At 41.8% G+C, this 18,199-nt stretch overlaps 1 protein-coding gene across 3 annotated transcripts in view; it reads right to left on the bottom strand.

Annotated features, from left to right (window-relative positions):
- The window catches only part of CDC42EP3 (CDC42 effector protein 3), a 40,418-nt gene extending 22,483 nt beyond the window's left edge, over positions 1-17,935 (bottom strand). For 2 of the 3 annotated variants that reach the window (XM_073338405.2, XM_073338407.2), the window contains exon 1: positions 17,550-17,935. The gene's annotated coding sequence lies outside the window, so the exon portion shown is untranslated. Of the gene's footprint in view, positions 1-16,297; positions 16,489-17,549 lie in introns of those variants that run through there. The other variant, XM_073338406.2, reaches the window with a different exon arrangement.
- Positions 17,936-18,199: the final 264 nt, after the last annotated feature.

The following is an 18,199-nucleotide window of genomic DNA, read 5'->3' as shown; positions in this document are numbered from 1 at the left end:
CGTGCTGCGCCCCTCTAATAGCCCTGGTCTCTGGCTGTTCAAATTCAGCCTCCAGGCGCCGAGCCTAAGCAGTCCAGCCTTCAGTGAAGCTTTCACCCTTCCCTTCACAAATATTATGGAGTGTACATCACATGGCTATAAGCCTAGCAATATGGTCATCGGCCAGATCCAGCCTTCCAAATAGGCAGCGCCAGCGGGCCTTTAAATGGCCAAAAGCACACTCAAACAGTCATTCTGCACTTGCTCAGCCTGTTCTTGAACCGCATCTTGCTTCTGTCAAGGTTCTCCGGGTATGGCTTCACAGGCCACAGCATTAAGGGGTAGGCGGGGTCTCCCAGGAGCACAATGGGCATTTCAACTTCCCCTACGGTGATCTTCTGGTCTGGGAAGAAAGTCTCTGCTTGCAGCTTCTTGATCAGGCCAATGTTCCGAAAGACGTGAGCATGATGCACTTTTCTGGACCAGCCTGCGTTAACGTCCGTGAAACACCTATGGTGATCCACAAGCAAAATAAAGAAATACCCTTTCCAATAAATGTACTCAGTAGCTAGGTGATTTGGTGCCAGAATTGGAATGTGTGTGCCATCTATCACCCCTCCGCAGTTAGGGAAGTCCATTTGTGCAAAGCCATCCACAATGTCATGCACGTTGCCCACAGTCACAGTCTTTCGGAGCAGGATATGATTAATGGCCCTGCACACTTCCGTCAACACAAGCAGCAAGCTCATTACACAGTCCCATGAATGTGGCTTTCCTCAGCCGAAAGTTCTGCAGCCACTGTTCATCGTCCCAGATGTACATGACGACGTGATCCCACCACTCAGTGCTTGGTTTCCCCAAGCCCAAAAGCAGCATTCCACTATGGTCAGCACCTCCATGAATGCCACAAGCAATCTCATGTCATAGTTACTACACGTGGCAAGATCAATGTCACACTCCTCTTGCCTTTGAACTTTAAGGAATAACTCCACTGCCACTCATGACGTGTTAGTCAGAGCGAGCAGCATATTGGTCAACAGTGCAGGATCCATTCAGGCAGACCGAAGAGGCAGAGCACACAGTACACAAACCTTTGAAAGATGGTGCAAAATGCAGACGGAAGCATGGGGATTGCAATGCATCATGGGTCATTGGGACAGGATCCAGAATATCCCATGACCCCCTCCGCCTTCCCACAACTCTTAGTGGCAGAAGAGGAAGAGATGCTTTGTGGGATAGCTGCCCAGAGTGCACCGCTCTGAATACCGCTGCAAGTGCCTCAAGTGTGAGCATGCTATTGTGCAGGCATCTGACAGTGTGATCACACAACAGCGGTTTCCCTTCAACGCTCTCTAAGCGGCGCTGAAACTGCCAGAGATGTAACTCTGCCAGTGTAGACATACCCTCAGTGCTTTGTGATCATACACAATACATGAAACAAACCTACTGCACAAATTCCTACTTAGACAAAATCCACAGAGGAGGCAAATCAGTACCATTCCCCTATAAAGGGCTCTGAGAAGCTAGGTGCCAACAAATATCCAAATGTCAACTTCCTAGGCCCAGATCACGATACAGCCCTCACATGAAAAGATCAAAAGTTAGCAAAGTAACACCACATCCCACTTGGTACCAGAAATAAAAGGAACTAATTATAAAACCAATGTTCCATGGCACACATTTTTACTCCATCTCCTGCAGGCTGCATGATTTCCTGGCTCTTTAATAATATTTTTTGGCTGACTAATGTCCTTGTAAGGTTTTTTACCTGGAAGTTATTAATATGTACAAACTTCACTTCACCTTAGTTTTTTCAGTAATTCCCAGACAAAAGAAAGTTAACAGTAAGATGCTTAGCTGAGCTCAAAACAAGACTCCCGCCCCTTAAATAGAAAAAGAGATATTTGCAAAACATTTTTTTAAATCCAGGACAAAATACCAAATTTGTAAAAGCCTCTTATTAAATTCATTGGCTCTTCTCTCGATAGTCAAAAGGACTACTGTTAAGAGTGAAAGGGTAACACTCCTTAAAATGGTCAGAGGAAAATCTCATTCAAGTGGTAACAGCAAAGGAAAACCCCAGTTTTTCAAAACCTGCTTTTGACTTTCTACTTGAAATCCTGCATGGAGTATCGAATATAGCCTTTCTTAGCTATTCACTTTCTTGTCAAGCTGCCATGAAAAGCTTTTTGTCTGAAAACTTTAAAATTGGAAGTTGAGTAGTACTCAACTAATATGCAACCAAAATAGTACACATTCAGCTAATCTTAACTCATTTGCTTTGACTAGATTACAAAATACTATCAATATAATTTTCAAACTTGAGTGTCTAAAGCTAGGGACCTAAAGTAAGTGAATTTAAGTTCTCAACTTTAGGCAGCCAGTTTTAAAAACTTTGGGTTTAGTCTTCAGATAAATATCTTTTTTTTTAAAAAAGCATTTTTTTAAGCAAGAATTCTTCCATCAACCTAGCACTCTCTACAAGGGGACTTAGCTCATCTTAACAACACTACTCAGGGGCGTGGATTTTTCACACCCCTGACCAGCATCGTTAAACGGACCCAATTTGCTAGCCTAGACAGGCCTGAGTGAAAGACTAATGACAGCAGATGATTTAAATATTTAATACATTTTAAATTAGCTGAGGTTCAGTTATTTAAATTACATTTCAAGATGATGTGAGTCTTTATAAACAACACTCTCAAACTGCCGTTTATCTTGAGTTCTGTGCCCATATAATTTTCCTATTCTAGCAGCTGTAAGTTTAGGCTTGAGACACTTTGGGAGCTCATAAACCCAAAGACTACACACTGAAAATTCTAAAACTGACAACCCCTAGTATTGCATATCAAAGAAACACTTTCAATCAATCAAATCATCTGACTGACTTAGAATCATAGAATCATAGAATATCAGGGTTGGAAGGGACCCCAGAAGGTCATCTAGTCCAACCCCCTGCTCAAAGCAGGACCAATTCCCAGTTAAATCATCCCAGCCAGGGCTTTGTCAAGCCTGACCTTAAAAACCTCTAAGGAAGGAGATTCTACCACCTCCCTAGGTAACGCATTCCAGTGTTACACCACCCTCCTAGTGAAAAAGTTTTTCCTAATATCCAATCTAAACCTCCCCCACTGCAACTTGAGACCATTACTCCTCGTTCTGTCATCTGCTACCATTGAGAACAGTCTAGAGCCATCCTCTTTGGAACCCCCTTTCAGGTAGTTGAAAGCAGCTATCAAATCCCCCCTCATTCTTCTCTTCTGCAGGCTAAACAATCCCAGCTCCCTCAGCCTCTCCTCATAACTCATGTGTTCCAGTCCCCTAATCATTTTTGTTGCCTTTGCCATTTTAGACAAACACCTTGAACCCCACCTTGAAACCCTCTCCTCCATACAGAGTACGATAAATACAACTTCCTTCATATTACGGTACTTAAGGTCAATACATTATTTCTTCCAGCATGTATTATAGGTGGTATAGGTAGTGCTGCCTTTTCTTCAGGTTTGCCAACACTTTCCATTATAAGACCCTGCTTTCAGTTGCTTAAAACTTTGCCAATCTGTAGCCATTTGGGTTGAAATTTTCCAGCCAGGTGTTTGCCTAAGGCTGAATATTTTGGGATACTCTGAGCAAAAATGGTTGAGCCATTTCCAAGAATGAAGTTTAGGGAAAAAAAACATTGTACAAATCTTTTTTTTAAAACATGGGCAAAACCACCATTTTGTTGAGAAGTTCTTGTGCGACTATGCTTTGGAGCATGGGTTTGAAATTTGCCTTTGTGTAAGAGATGTGCCTTTTGCTGTTCCTGAAAAAAAAAACACTGCTCAAATTGGCCCAGTTAGAAGCCTTTGAAAACTTGCAATTCACGCATGCTCAGTAAAGACTTTTTACTTTGGGAGCTAAGAACGCCAAAGATTTCATCTGCACTGAGCAAGTTTCATCCCCTTATGGCTCCCATGTGAATGCACCATACCCACAAAACAACAGAGCATGCTCCAGCCTAGAGCTGAGCAAGGAGACTTTCCCTGCAATTGCTGCTCTCAGCTGCTGCAGCTGTGGGCCACTGTGGTGTTGAGCACTGGAAGTGAGAGCAGAGACTGTCTCCTGTGCTCTCAGTGCTCCCCTGCTGACACCCACAAAGCATGGTGGAAAATGCACTCTGACTGGAATGCAGAAGGGACAAGAGCAAGAGCTACATGTGTGGGTGGGTGGAGGGACAGATTGGGACAAGGAGCCAGAAGAGGGTGGGATCAACCCAGAGCATAGTCCATCCTGTGTACTGAGGGGTGAGGTGGGGCAAAGTAGTACTAGGTCATTGATGTGATCGTGTATACACATAAGGAGGCCAAATTAAGGTTGTACAGACAGACAACCTTAATTCTGACATTTCCTAACTCAGGGGTAGCCAAATATTTTGTGTCAAGGTCCACACTTTTTGGTCAAGCCCTAGGTATAGTCAAGTACCAGACTCCAGAGAAACATTTTTCACACCGCAATAACAATCATCATAATGAGAAGGGCAAGTCTACACCATAAAATTAAGTTGACTTAAGTTAGGTCGACATACAACCACTGCAGCAATTATTATAATTTTTCATGTCCACACTACACCCCCTCTGTCAGCGGTGCGTGTCCTCACCAACTTAGCTGACAGTGTGGGGCACTGACAGCCCAGAGCCCTGCCGCCCTGGGGCTCAGGTGGTCAGCCCTGCATTTACATCACCTGTTGCTGCCTTTGACAGCCCAAGTTGTCAGCTGTGGGGCTGAGAGCTTGGGCTTTTAAAGGCAGAAACAGGCAATGTTAGCGTAAGTAAATAGGGCTGTCAAGCAATTAATTGCACGATTAATCACACTGTTAAAGAATAATGGAATACCATTTATTTAAATATTTTGGATGTTTTCTACAGTTTCAAATATATTAATTTTAATTACCACACAGAATACAAAGTGCATAGTCTTCGCTTTATGGTATTTTTGATTACAAATATTTGCACAGTAAAAAACAAAAAATTATATTTTTCAATTAACTTAATACAAATAATGTAGTGTAATTCTCTTTATCATGAAAGTTGAACTTACAAATTCAACTTATGTACAAAAAAAAACTGCACTCAAAAATAAAACGAAGTCCACTCAGTCCTACTTCTTGTTCAGTCATTTGCTCAGACAAACAAGTTTCTTTACATTTGCAGGAGATAATGCTGCCGGCGTCTTGTTTACAATGTCACCTGAAAGTGACAGCAGATATTTGCATGGCACTGTTGTAGCCGGCGTTGCAAGATATTTACGTGTCAGATGCGCTGAAGATTCTAATGTCCCTTCACCTTCAACCACCATTCCAGAGGACATGCATCCATGCTGAAGATGGGTTCTGCTCGATAACGATCCAAAGCACTGCGGAACGACGCATGTTCATTTTCATCATCTGAGTCAGATGCCACCAGCAGAAGATTGATTTTTTTTTTTGGTCGTTCAGTTCTGTAGTTTCCGCATCAGAGTGTTGATCTTTTAAGACATCTCAAAGCATGCGCCAAACCTTGTCCCTCTCAGATTTTGGAAGGCACTTCAGATTCTTAAACCTTGGTTCGAGTGCTGTAGTTATCTTTAGAAATTTCACATTGGTACCTTCTTTGCGTTTTGTCAAATCTGAAGTGAAAGTGTTCTTAAAACGAACAACATGTGCTTGGTCATCATCCGAGATTGCTATAACATGAAACATATGGCAGAATTCTCCCCCAAGGAGTTCTGCCACAAATTTAATTAATGCATTTTTTTTTTTAAATGAGCATCATCAGAATGGAAGGTTTCAGAGTAACAGCCGTGTTAGTCTGTATTCGCAAAAAGAAAAGGAGTACTTGTGGCACCTTAGAGACTAACCAATTTATTTGAGCATAAGCTTTCATGAGCTACAGCTCACTTCATCGGATGGAAGCACGTCCTCTGGAATAGTGGCCGAAACATGAAGGCACATATGAATGTTTAGCATACCTGGCCCATAAATACTTTGTTATGCCAGCTACAAAAGTGCCATGCAAACACCTGCTCTCACTTTCAGGTGACACTGTAAACAAGAAGTGGGCACCATTTGTAAATGTAAACAAATTTGTCTGTCTTAGTGATTGGCTGAACAAGAAGTAGGACTGAGTGGATGTGTAGGCTCTAAAGTTTTACATTGTTTTTTTGAGTGCAGTTATTTAACAAAAAAAATAAGACTACATTTAAAAGTTTCACTTTCACAATAAAGAGACTGCACTTAGGTACTTGTATGAGGTGAACTGAAAACTACTATTTCTTTATCATTTTTACAGTGCAAATATTTGTAATAAAAGTGATAATATAAAGCGAGCACTGTACACTTTGTATTCTGTGTTGTAACTGAAATCAATATATTTGAAAATGTAGAAAAACATCCAAAAATATTTATTAAATTTCACTTGATATTCTATTGTTTAACAGTGAGGTTAAAAAAAGTGTGATTAACAGCGATTAATTTCTTTTAATCGTGATTAATTTTTTTGAGTTAATCGTGTGAGTTAACTACAATTAATCGACAACCCTATAGGTAAATAAAAGGATTTCACGGTCCCTTCAAAAGCGTCTGGCAGTCCGGATTTGGTCCACAGTCCGCCTATTGACTACCCTGTCCTAATTTAGGAGTGCTTGACTTTTCCAATTTAACATTCTTTGAACGTAGTTTGTGTGTAGTCTCCCCTCCCCCCACACTTACTTGATGTTAATACTGACATTGTAACAACAGCTAGAATCTCTCTTTTGCAGGACTACAGGATAAAGTTGCAACGATAATTGTAGAGTATTGCAGTCTTTCCCTGCAAATGTGAAGTGTGGGTGGGTCAGAGGAAGAGAGAGAATATGGTATTTTAGGGCCCAATTCTAATTATGTATACAAAACACCCATTAATTTAAACAGGAGTTAAATCCTTGCTTAATCTGAGAACTGGGGCCTAAAATGTATTTCTTTCCTTGGACGTTGTTCAGCTGCATACAGATTCTCTTTTCATATTTTCAGTAAAAAGAAAAGGAGTACCTGTGGCACCTTAGAGGCTAACCAATTTATTTGAGCATAAGCTTTCGTGAGCTACAGCTCACTTCATCCTGTAGCTCACGAAAGCTTATGCTCAAATAAATTGGTTAGTCTCTAAGGTGCACAAGTACTCCTTTTCTTTTTACAGATACAGACTAACACGGCTGCTACTCTGAAACCTGTCATATTTTCAGTGAATTTTTCAAACACAATTCAAAGATTTAAATTTTAATGGATATACTTTCTGCTAGGCAAAGGCATCACTAAAAAGTATTTAAAATTACGAAAATATTGTTACAGTTTTAGTACATGCCACTCCACAATTTCCTTCAAAGTCTCCTTCAAAGTCACAAAAGTAGTATCCTGGCATTCCAGCTGCTATTCAACGCCAACATTAACATTAGGAAATGTGTATAGTCTTCTGCCAACGTAGAGCTCTAGAGTCGTTTCAAGGTAAGATGATATGCAGAAGTCAATAAAAATAAATTTTTACTTTTTAATTACTTAACATTAGACAAAAGATGGCTGTTTGCAATAAAACTACTATTTTGCACTGGTTTATCCTGTTTGTCGATTTTCATCTCCTACGCAGATCCTTTTATATCCATTAGTAATTTTGATACTGTTGGTCAGTAATTTTGATACTGTTTTGATACTGTTGGTTGAGTAATAACTGTCAAATAATTGTTTAATGAAGAATGTTGCAACTTTTTAGAATGAAATTAAAGTGAATTTTGTTTTGTAATTGACCACTCAACTCTACCATTAAATCTGTGCTTTTGTTGATGTGGCTGTGGACCCTAGGCACAAGTGAACGGAGATAGCTTAGGAGATTCCAGGGACAGGTCTAGGGTCTTCTGTACTTTATTTTAAAGCATTGCCCCTCAAATGCATATTGCTCATGTACTGTATGTCAGTTAAAGTGTATCAAATCCTGCCAACTGGGAAAGGTGCATATAGGAACATAGTATTGCCATAAAACCAGTGCTGTCTAGTCCGGTATCATGTCTTTGACAACGGGCTTTTCTATTCACCCTATCTAGCCTCTCTATATCATTCATTTTGTATGCCTTTAAAAAGGAAACCAATATTTGCTATATCTTTTTTAGATGGGATGACTAGAATTAAACACTGCACTCCAGGCGAGGGAGTGCCACTGATTTATATAACATCATTATAATATTCTGAGCACTGTTTTCCATTCCATTCCTTATGCACCCTACTAGTATTGAAGCACCCACGTGTGCATGTTATATCTACACCAGGGATTCCCAAACTTGGTTCGCGGCTTGTTCAGGGTAAGCCCCTGGAGGGCCGCTATGTTTACCTGAGTGTCCGCAGGTATGGCCGCTCGCAGCTCCCAGTGGCCACAGTTCACTGTTCCCGGCCAATGGGAGCTGCAGGAAGCTGATCTACACATACATCACTGAAAGATGTTGCCAAATTGCAGGAAGTGTCTTTGGTCACAATGTATCACACCCTCTTGAATTGTGGTTATTCTTCCAGGGTCCTATTCCAAAAAGTCATGAGCAAACAGGCAGCCAAGTTAAACTGATCAAGGGTAGTAAACTTTTGCATCAATCCTTTGCAAGCTGGAAGATACAAGTGCCTCACATGTAGGACAAACAATCACATTATCCTCTCAATGTCACTTGCATTCTGGCCATACAATTCTCTCATTGTCTCAGGGCCAAGAGCAAACAAACAATCTAAAGGCCAAAAGAGCTAGAAAGAAGAATGAGATAAAAGGTAGGGGCTGTCAAAAGGAACTTAACATAGTTGAACATATCTGTACATATAAAAATTGCACCAGGAGCCCTTCCCTCTGATTTGTGGGGCATGCACACAGGAGCTGAGATATCTTTGTGAAGAAAAGTTAAGTATAACCAAGGCTGGAGAGACAGCTTTCTCCCCCATCCTCCCCCCAACTTCCATGACTAGGCACTGCTGTATTTAAAAACTAAGGGCAGATCCTGTGGCATTTCCCCCTTCCTTCAGTATTACTCTGACATATGCGGCTTTTGTTTTCTTAGGCTTTTTGTTTTTAAATTCCTTGTGACTACATTACCCAATACCTTAATTCTCTCAACAAACTCAGCCAGATTTGTATTCACATTTAGAAGAATATTATCATGGTTGGTTCATCATGCCATCATACAGTTTTTGTAAAATTAAGAAGATTTATACTGGTACAGATATAGTCTGAAACTGAAAAGGGAGATGTCAATAATTTATAGTTGTTACACAAGACAGGAATAGAGTCTTATGGTCGGGAGACATTTTATAGAAAAATTCAACACTGTAATCCCCAAAAGAGAGTATATCAACTGTACCTGAAAACAAAGATGGTAAACGGATACCAAACACTACTTACCACTGTCAATGAATCATTAGAAGCAGTGTCAATAGGTAGTCTGAGCATGCTACTGTTACTTAAATTACTGGTGTGCCAAATTGAAAACTGAATGTTGGCATATTTGGAATGTGCACCTTGAAGCGTACAGTAAAAAAAAAAAGTGACATATCTGTCTAATCTTTGCCCGTGTTCCAGGTTTCGTTTGTCTACCCCAGAGAATAAATAGAATTAAAGTCATTTTAGAAAACTAAATCAAACCATATTTAGCTACAACAGTTAAATTGAGTTAATGGTACATTTAGAGAGTTTCTATTAAAGATGTATGAAAAGCATTTAAAGAGATGTTAATATAAAACGGGTTGATTCTACTCTTGTAGTGGGCCCATATACACAATACTGAGAGATACACATACAGATGGAGACTGGAGCTGTGGAAGTGCCCTAAAAGCGGGGGTGCACAGGACACTGAATCGTGGCTCCGTCCCACTGCGTTGCACTGCCCCCAACACTGCTCTCTCTCTCTGAGCCCCCAACCTCACACCACCCCTTACCCCGAGGCCCCACCCCTGCGCTGCTTGTTCCTCCAAGGCCCCACCCCCACTTGCTCCTCTCTGCTTCCACTCCCCGTCGTTCGCCCTTACAGCCAGTAAAAAGTGGGAAGGCCATGGCCCCCGTGCACCCTCCCCCACATTCCAACACCCTTGGATGGAGAGAAGAATAGTTGTTTTTTGAGCACAGTATGTTTTCTTAATGTTTTGTTGAATAAAGTTAGAAAGGTCAGATTTACCAAGGATCAGAATCAAGAATGACATTCAAAAGTCTTTGTAAGATCCAAATAGCTAGATGTGTGAGCTGTACAATATTCTTTCATAGTCAAGGATCTTTAAAAAGGCATCTATTTTTTACTTCATTTAAAATCTCTTTCTTCATGAGAAAAATCTAATAGTGCTACCACACAATTCAAGGATGCATCAACATATCCTACTTAGGGAAATATTAAACAAAATTACTCAAGATAGTTAACTCCAAAGCTGACTGCAAAGAGTTACACAGGGAGCTCACCAAACTGGGTGACCGGGCAAGAAAATGGCAGTGAAATACAATGTTGATAAATGCAAAGTAATGCACACTGGAAAACATAACTGCAACTACACATAAAAAATGATGGGGCCTAAATTAGCTGTTACCACTCAAGAAAGCGATCTTGTGGTCATCATGGATAGTTCTTTGAAAGCATCTGCCCAATGCACAGCAGCAGTCAAAAAAAATGAACACGTCAGGAACCATTAGGAAAGAGACAGAGAAGACAGAAAATATCATGTCACTATATGAATCCATGGTACGCCCACACCTTGAATACCGCAGGCAGTTCTGCTCACCCCATCTCAAAAACAGATATAGTAGAATTGGAACAAGTATAAACAAGGGCAATAAAAATTATTAGGCGTATGGAACAGCTTCCATACGAGGAGAGATTAAAAAGACTGGTACTGTTTAGCTTAGAAAATAAATGACTAAGGGAGATATGGTAGACGTCTGTAAAATCATGAACGGTGTGGAGAAAACGTTATTTCCCCCTTCACATAACACAAGAACCAGAGGTCATGCAATGAAATCAACAGGCAGCAATTTTAACACAAACATAAGGAAGTACTTCTTCACACAACACACAGTCAACCTGTGGAACTTGTTTCCAGGGGATACTGTGAAGGCCAAAAAAAAAAAAAAAGTTAGAAAAAAAGAACTAGATAAGTTCATGGAGGATAGGTCCATCAGTGGCTATTAGCCAAGATGGTCAGGGATACAACCCCATGCTCTGGGTGTCCCTAAACCTCTGACTGCCAGAAGTTGAGAGTGGATGATAGGGGATGGATCACTTGATAACTTCCCTGTTCTGTTCATTCCCTCTGAAGCACCTGGCATTGGCAATTGTCGGAAGACAGGATACTGAGCTAGACTGACCACTGATCTGACCCAGTATAGCTGTTCTTATTAAGTTTTTAAAAAAAGGCATGAATACACATGGGGGAGGGGGACAAACAAACAAAAACCAATAACCAAACTAAAATTAAAATAGGTCTATGCCCTCAGCACCTCCCAAGTACTAAAGAAATAATCAACTGTCTCTTACAGCCCCTCTTGTAGTAGGCCCTCTCATGTGAGTCAGAGTCACTTCCTTTCAGCACTGAACAAGGAACTTTACAAGAATAATGGCTATTTGGTCCACCATTGGCCTGTGCTTCACTGAAGAGCTTAAACCTAAAGTCTGCTCTAGCACCTCCCCCTGGGTCATTACAGATCTAAAGCAGTACTCCTCCTATCCTCACAGGTGTCTTTGATTGACTTCCCAGGTGGATCAGGAGAAAAGTGAGTACTGCTCTCTACAGAGTTGGTTTTACAACTGGCTTAGAAGAGTTCTCAGCTGGTGATAGTGGCAGGGAAACTCCTTTGATCCCCTTGCTGGATAGTGCAAGAAGCAGGAGTAAAGTCTTATGATGTTCAAAATTCTTCATAATTAAAATTACATATGAAAAAATCCAAAATTAGAATGTTAAGATTGCAAAGTCAAGGAATGAGAAGTTAGGAAATGCCAGGATTAAAGTTTCCTATGCAACCTTAATTCGGCCCCATTGTGCATACACATTATGATAGTGGTACTCAACACTATATAGGAAGTCTGTGGCAGCTTAGCAATAGAACTCAGCTCTCCTGGCCCAGTACCTTAAAATAAGAAAATATCTTCTCTCTTCTTGAGACTTCTGGCCTCATTCATTGTGCACTGAATGAGGTGAAGTCCTGTGCTGAAAAATAGTATGAGATTATGTTATGACTGATGGTTTTATATTAACTATGCACAAGGGAATCAAATTAAGGTAACAACCATCCTTAATTCTGGCACTTCCTAACTTTTGCAACCTTAACATTCTTTTAATCTAATTTTTGTAATTAACTTCCCAGATTTTTTAAAAGCCATCAAACAATTCACATGGAACAATATTAACATTCTTTAGTCAGATTGTTTTAAATCGTTTCTTATAGTTAAGATTTCACACCAATGTCCAATTAACATTTCGGAGAAAGAATGTTGTGATTAAAGATTCAATGCCTCAGTTCTGCCATTAAGATGCAAGAGCTCATAATACACATGCTCTGTTTTCCTGGAAGATTTCTCTTGGATCTCAATGAAGATCAGACTTGATATTTCACATATTTCTAAGATAAAAACATAAAAAAACTCCTACTGCTTTTTAGCCCTTCTTTATGCACCATAAAAAAAAAAAAAACCACACAAAATGAGTGAACAAACCCAGTTTTAAAAAAATGCTTTGCATGTTACCTTTAAAATATTTTTACTGCCATAAAAGTACATCTGGACAGCTTCTGTGAAGCTTGGATGAGAAACTCAGTCTGGATGACTTCAGCTTGTAATCAGCAATTTTATCTCTACAGAAGGTCAGTCACTATTTGCAATGGCATAGAATCACAGAAAAGATCACTTGTATCACCCAGTCTGACCCTCAGCAAGATAACTGCCTCCATCACTTCATCTAATGTCTTATCTAAACTTGTTCTGCAAAGAGAATGCCTTTACTACCTCCTCTGATAGTGATCAAGGTAGTGAAACAGAATTTCTGAACTTCTTCCCAATTAAATGCAAGCATACAACATTAATGCAACATTAAGAGCATATAGTTAAGCATCTACATTGCATCTAATGTAAAAGTTAAGGTTGAACACACCCCCTTAACTCTATCCCATTGCATGCACAGTCATGCTATCTTTATATGTATGAGACTGCGTAAGTTTTCTGACCAATATATTATAGCAGCTTCTTCTACAACCGTAGGCAAAGATGTAGCATATACCTTCAATAAAATGATCACTGTGTACATGCAAGAAGGTAAAATTTAAGTTGAGTATTTCAACTATAACTTTTGCATTCTTGGGCTTTTGGGTGCTAGAATGTGCAGTCCTAGCAAATATAGGTTTTTGTATATCATTTCCTAGACTTTTAAGAAGAAAAACCTTTCCAGCTCACTGACACCAAAGGCAAAGGCTGCCTATAAATGTAATTAATAATTTGTGGACTCAAATAGTATTAGTGTGAAAACGAATGCTTAGCTTGCAATACCTGGGGATTTATCCCATGGCAGCATAAAGTTCCTCTTATCACCCTGGCTAGCTCTCTAGCTCCCTGTCATTTTTGTATACTAACTCAATCTGTATTGTTTTGCAAAACTCACTGAGTTACTTCCAAAACCACAAAAATATCACTGTTTGCCTACTCCAAGATTGCTTCTGTTATACCCGATTCCTGTAAGAGTCCCATGTTGGATTAATAGTGTGATGAGCTTAATACTATTTTAAATTCAATGCAAGGTTTTGGAAGTAATGATTACCTCAAGTAGGGCATCCAAAAATACAACATTAAATAAAGGAGTAGGTCCATTGAAAAGCATACTGAAATGGATTCACATTTTAGGGTATGTCTTCACTATAGAGTTGGCAAATGGGTTAGACTAGCCTGGTGTGAGCGTTCCCACAGCAAGGGCACATTTGTGTTATTGTGTCCTCCCTCGTGAGGTCTTCGTTGCAGAGCAAACTCGGGCTCTTATTTTAGTGTTGCCTCTAATCTCTCTCCCATCCACACAAAAAACCCTTTCACCTGAGTTTTGCAGTGCTTAAATTCTGGCTTAGCTGGAAGAGTGGGTTACACCTCAGGGGCTGCTTTCACTTGGGCTGGTAACTCATCCACTTTTCAGTGAGGATGCAGGAAAAAAGTCACTTGAGGGCTGACAGTTCTCTTGTTCATGTCCCTGCCCCCCTGTGCCCAGAAGGACAGACAAGTTCTTTCACAATCCACTGGGAAAGAATCAGAGTGGCACCATTTACTGCAGCACATGCCCCATAAGTCCTAGCGACACACTTGAGTGGCGCACCAGTGAGGATGCAGTAATTTTGCAGCGGGCTTTGCAGCGTGACTGCTCACACCTGGGCTATGCTAACCAAGCTGACAATACCCAGAGTTAACTCTGCAGTGAAGATGTGCCCTTGTAAGGCCACTCTAAAGGAGGCAGAGTGACTCCATTCAGGATAATCTGGGAACCCCCAAAGAAGGGCAATGGCTGTTTCGAGGGTAATGTAATTCTTGCTGCATTTTTTTCCACTACTTTACGTTTGCATCACTAGCTGTGCAATTAGATCAAATCCTGCAGTAGCACAAACACTGTGCTTCTGCTGTGCAGTGGAGTCAGGATACGAAGAGGCCACAGAGTGGACTCTGCAGTCCCCGTGCAGCAGGAGTTCTACTCATGGCAGAACGGGAGCGTGGTAGATGCATGGACAGCGAGTTTATGAATTCTCTTGATCCTTTGGAATACCACCTCATCGAAAAGGAGAAATAAAAGGAGGAGAACTAGAGCGAGCCAGGAAGGTGCTCTGAACTTGGTAACGAGACATGAAGAGAAAAAACTCTTCCCTGTACAAAACTCCTACTCAAGACTTGGGCTCGGGGACCAGGATTTCACCCATAAGGAAGACATTTTATTTGAAACAGATTATTAAGTATGTTGCTCTGGTTTACAGGAAAAAAAAAAAACCTAAGAACAGTTTTGTTTGCCAAACCGATGGCTTTACTTGGTCACATCAGAGCTGATACAAGTGGTTTGGAAGAGTTTTAAAACAGTTCTTTGGTGCTAGATTGCAGTACGTAGCCACATCACTTGAAGGGCTAGTGCAGAGCCACAATGCCCCAGGGAAAGCTTGGGTTGAGACTGCACTTTAAAAAAAGATAATTCTCCCCTCTTCTCCCCCCAGGCTGCAAACTCCAGACCCCTGTCCTCCTGGCGCATTTGGCCTGCTTTGAAGGCTGTAATGGGGGGGTGAGAGGGGGAGCCACAGCTATGTGTCCCCTCATTCTTGGGGGTGATGTGTACTCTTGACAGTGCACAAGTGAACTCTCGCTGAGCTCGTGAGAGTGAGGACTGTAATTTTCCTTGATCTGTGCAGAGGATGGACCCTGTGAAGCCTCCTCTCTCTACACTGCTCACCCATACTAGGGCCAGGGAAAATCTGACTCTTTACTATTTTTCTGAAGAGAGACAAACAGTGTTTTGTTTGTTTTTTTTTTTTTAAAAACCAATTTATTCCAGCATATTCCAATGTAGAAACAAATGCTCAAATCAAAGAATATTTTGGCAGTATAGATCTACTTTAGTCACTTTTCAAAATACCAGTGCTATAAATGCTACTTGTAACATGCTGCTGTGAGAACATAAATCTAAATATGAACACAGTAAAAAAACCTAGGTCCTTCATAACACCATTTAAAAATAAAATCCTTGCAACATAGTAATCATTTAACTATATACACGTTTATATTTCTGCAGTCACCCAGGTGACATTTTGGATTCCAATATTGTGCTTTCTTTTCCTGTGAAGAATGCACAAAATCCTGCTCTTGGAGATCCACTGAGAACCACAATTCCCCTATTGGTACCATGTTTCAAAAAATCCTAAGTGAAGCACAATCATCTTAATGAGATCATTCTTATAAAATTTCAAATGAAGATGAGTTTTAGGAATCATCCATTTAAGGTTTTCAATTGTTTTTAAATTCATGCTTTTAATTGTTTATTCAAACATACTGTCCCCTGTATACCTCTCTAATCCACATTTAGCAAGGAATAATGAATGACCCACTGAAATGATTGGTGACAGTGGAGCAATTTCCCAAATGCTTTCAAAGAAAAGTAAAAGCTCAAGCTCATTTTAGTTAAATGAAACAATATTTTATAAATATTAAGATTCTAAATACCTTTAAATCACAACTACAATCTACAGTGATGAACTCTTCCACTAATTGCTTCCTGCATTTGGGACTTTATTTTCATGTGAAATAATTTTTTTCAAAATCTTACCTCAGCTTTACTTTTAGATAGCATCCTAATAAACCTCTTTGGTGAGTTCCTGACTTACAATCTGTCAGACAATCCATATTACACTGTACCATATGCTCTCTTTTCAGCTGAGTACTCTGATGCATTCAAGTCACAGCTACGTAGCTATTCAGAAATGCAGCATTCAAGTAGATATTTATTTTTAAACTGACCCAATCCAGAACTGCACTGCAAAAATGACATCCTGCCAAAAAGAAACAAAAAAAACCAACACCACTCTATTTTTATTCAAATATGTGACTCTGAAAGTAGGAAATGAAACCAGGTATCACCTTCAGTAATTGCATCGATTACATTTGTCTGTCTGAATGCTAATTTTTGAAGTCACTGAAATTGACAGCTTTTTTTAAAAATTAACTCAGACAGTAGCCAAGCTGTTTCAGTGCAATTGTTCTAAGTTGCCAAGTGTTATGGCAAAACACACTGCATCTTGACTCCTGTAATCGGCTCCTGAGAGAGCAGAGCAAAAAAAACCCAAAACCTGTGATGCTTATGGCAGCTCCACGCCCAGAATTTTGCCCACTCTGTGCACACAGAAGGGCAGAATAGAAGAGCCACGCTGCGCTGGGTAGATAGATCCCAGGGCAGAATTTTGCCAGTTGTTCCCTGTGGAGAGCAAAGTATCAGCCAAGATGCACGGGGAGAGCAGAACTGTGCCCGTTTCACGCACATGCTGCAGAATATGGGAGCAGATATGTGCCAGGTGGCCGCCTGTTGGAGCAGAACTGGACCTGTTTCACAGGGAGAGGGCAAGCGGGAAAGCTGAGCCCTAACGGACTGGGTGGCTCTGGGAAGGAGCAGAATTGTGTCTGTTTTGCAGGGAGGAAGGAGAAGAGGATCACTAGTCGCAATGCACCGGGCAGCCCTGAGGGCAGAGCTGGCTCGCCCTGCGCACCCCCAGCAGAACACTGGAGTCCTGCTGCATGGGGCGGATCCGGGCTCACTGGACATGCCCAGGGGAAGCCGGTTACCCGAGGGGCGATGCCCCGAGCAGCTCTGAGAGCAGAACTGTGCCCCGCTCGCGCCTTGGGAGCGCTGCTCCCTGGGGGTTGGTATTTACAAACCCGCCCTGCCGCCGCTTGCAGCCCAAAATACGAAGTCTCCACATCATGCAAGGGAAAGAAAACGCCCGCTGCCTGCAAACCACCTGCCTGCCGGGCCAGGCGGCTCATGCAGGGGCTGGGGACGCAGATCTTTGTGCGCAGCAACTTACCGGCTTCCCAGGGCGTCAGCTCCTTCCCAGCGGCTGCGCGGCTCGGTGGCTGCTCCTCCCGCAAGCAAGGCCGCCTGTGAGGAGTTGGCTCTGCCTGGGCTGGCAGCCGCAGCAGCCTTGAGGAGGGGGAGGGGGAGCAGCAGCTGGTTGGGGCGCAGAGACGCCTCTCCCGTGACTCAGAGGCAACAGCAGCACCTGTGACCGCCTGTCACCCGGCAGCTCCCTCCCCTGCGCGCCCTCCCCCTTCTCCGGGCTGGTGCATTGGATGGGAAACGCCTTACTCTGCGCCTTGCTCGTCCCCAGAGGCTGCAGGCGAGAAAGCAGCAGCAGCATCCACAGGCTGTTGCAAGCCTGATGGCTGCAGCAGGTCCTGCGTGTGGCCAACGCTTCCCTCTGGAGCCTGGGTGTCTGCTCACACCGGCACCGCTCAGGGCTAAGCCCACGTGCTTGCAGAGGGTTGGACTGGGCGCTAGGCAGCTCCCTGGTGTGAGGCAAACTGCAGCTGAACTGAAAACCTGGCACAGCCCAGGGCTGGCTGGAATACACTCAAGACACACTTGATTTTAAATATATCTCATGATGGCTAGTTTGCGCAGCATTATGGAGGCATTGCTAACTGCTCCCTAGTTAGAGCTGCATCTGAACTAATG

The sequence above is a fragment of the Lepidochelys kempii genome, chromosome 3, assembly GCF_965140285.1.
Source record: "Lepidochelys kempii isolate rLepKem1 chromosome 3, rLepKem1.hap1, whole genome shotgun sequence".
NCBI classification, from domain to species: domain Eukaryota; kingdom Metazoa; phylum Chordata; order Testudines; family Cheloniidae; genus Lepidochelys; species Lepidochelys kempii.
Note: the sequence above shows the minus strand (reverse complement) of the source record. Positions and strands in the feature narration are given on the sequence as shown.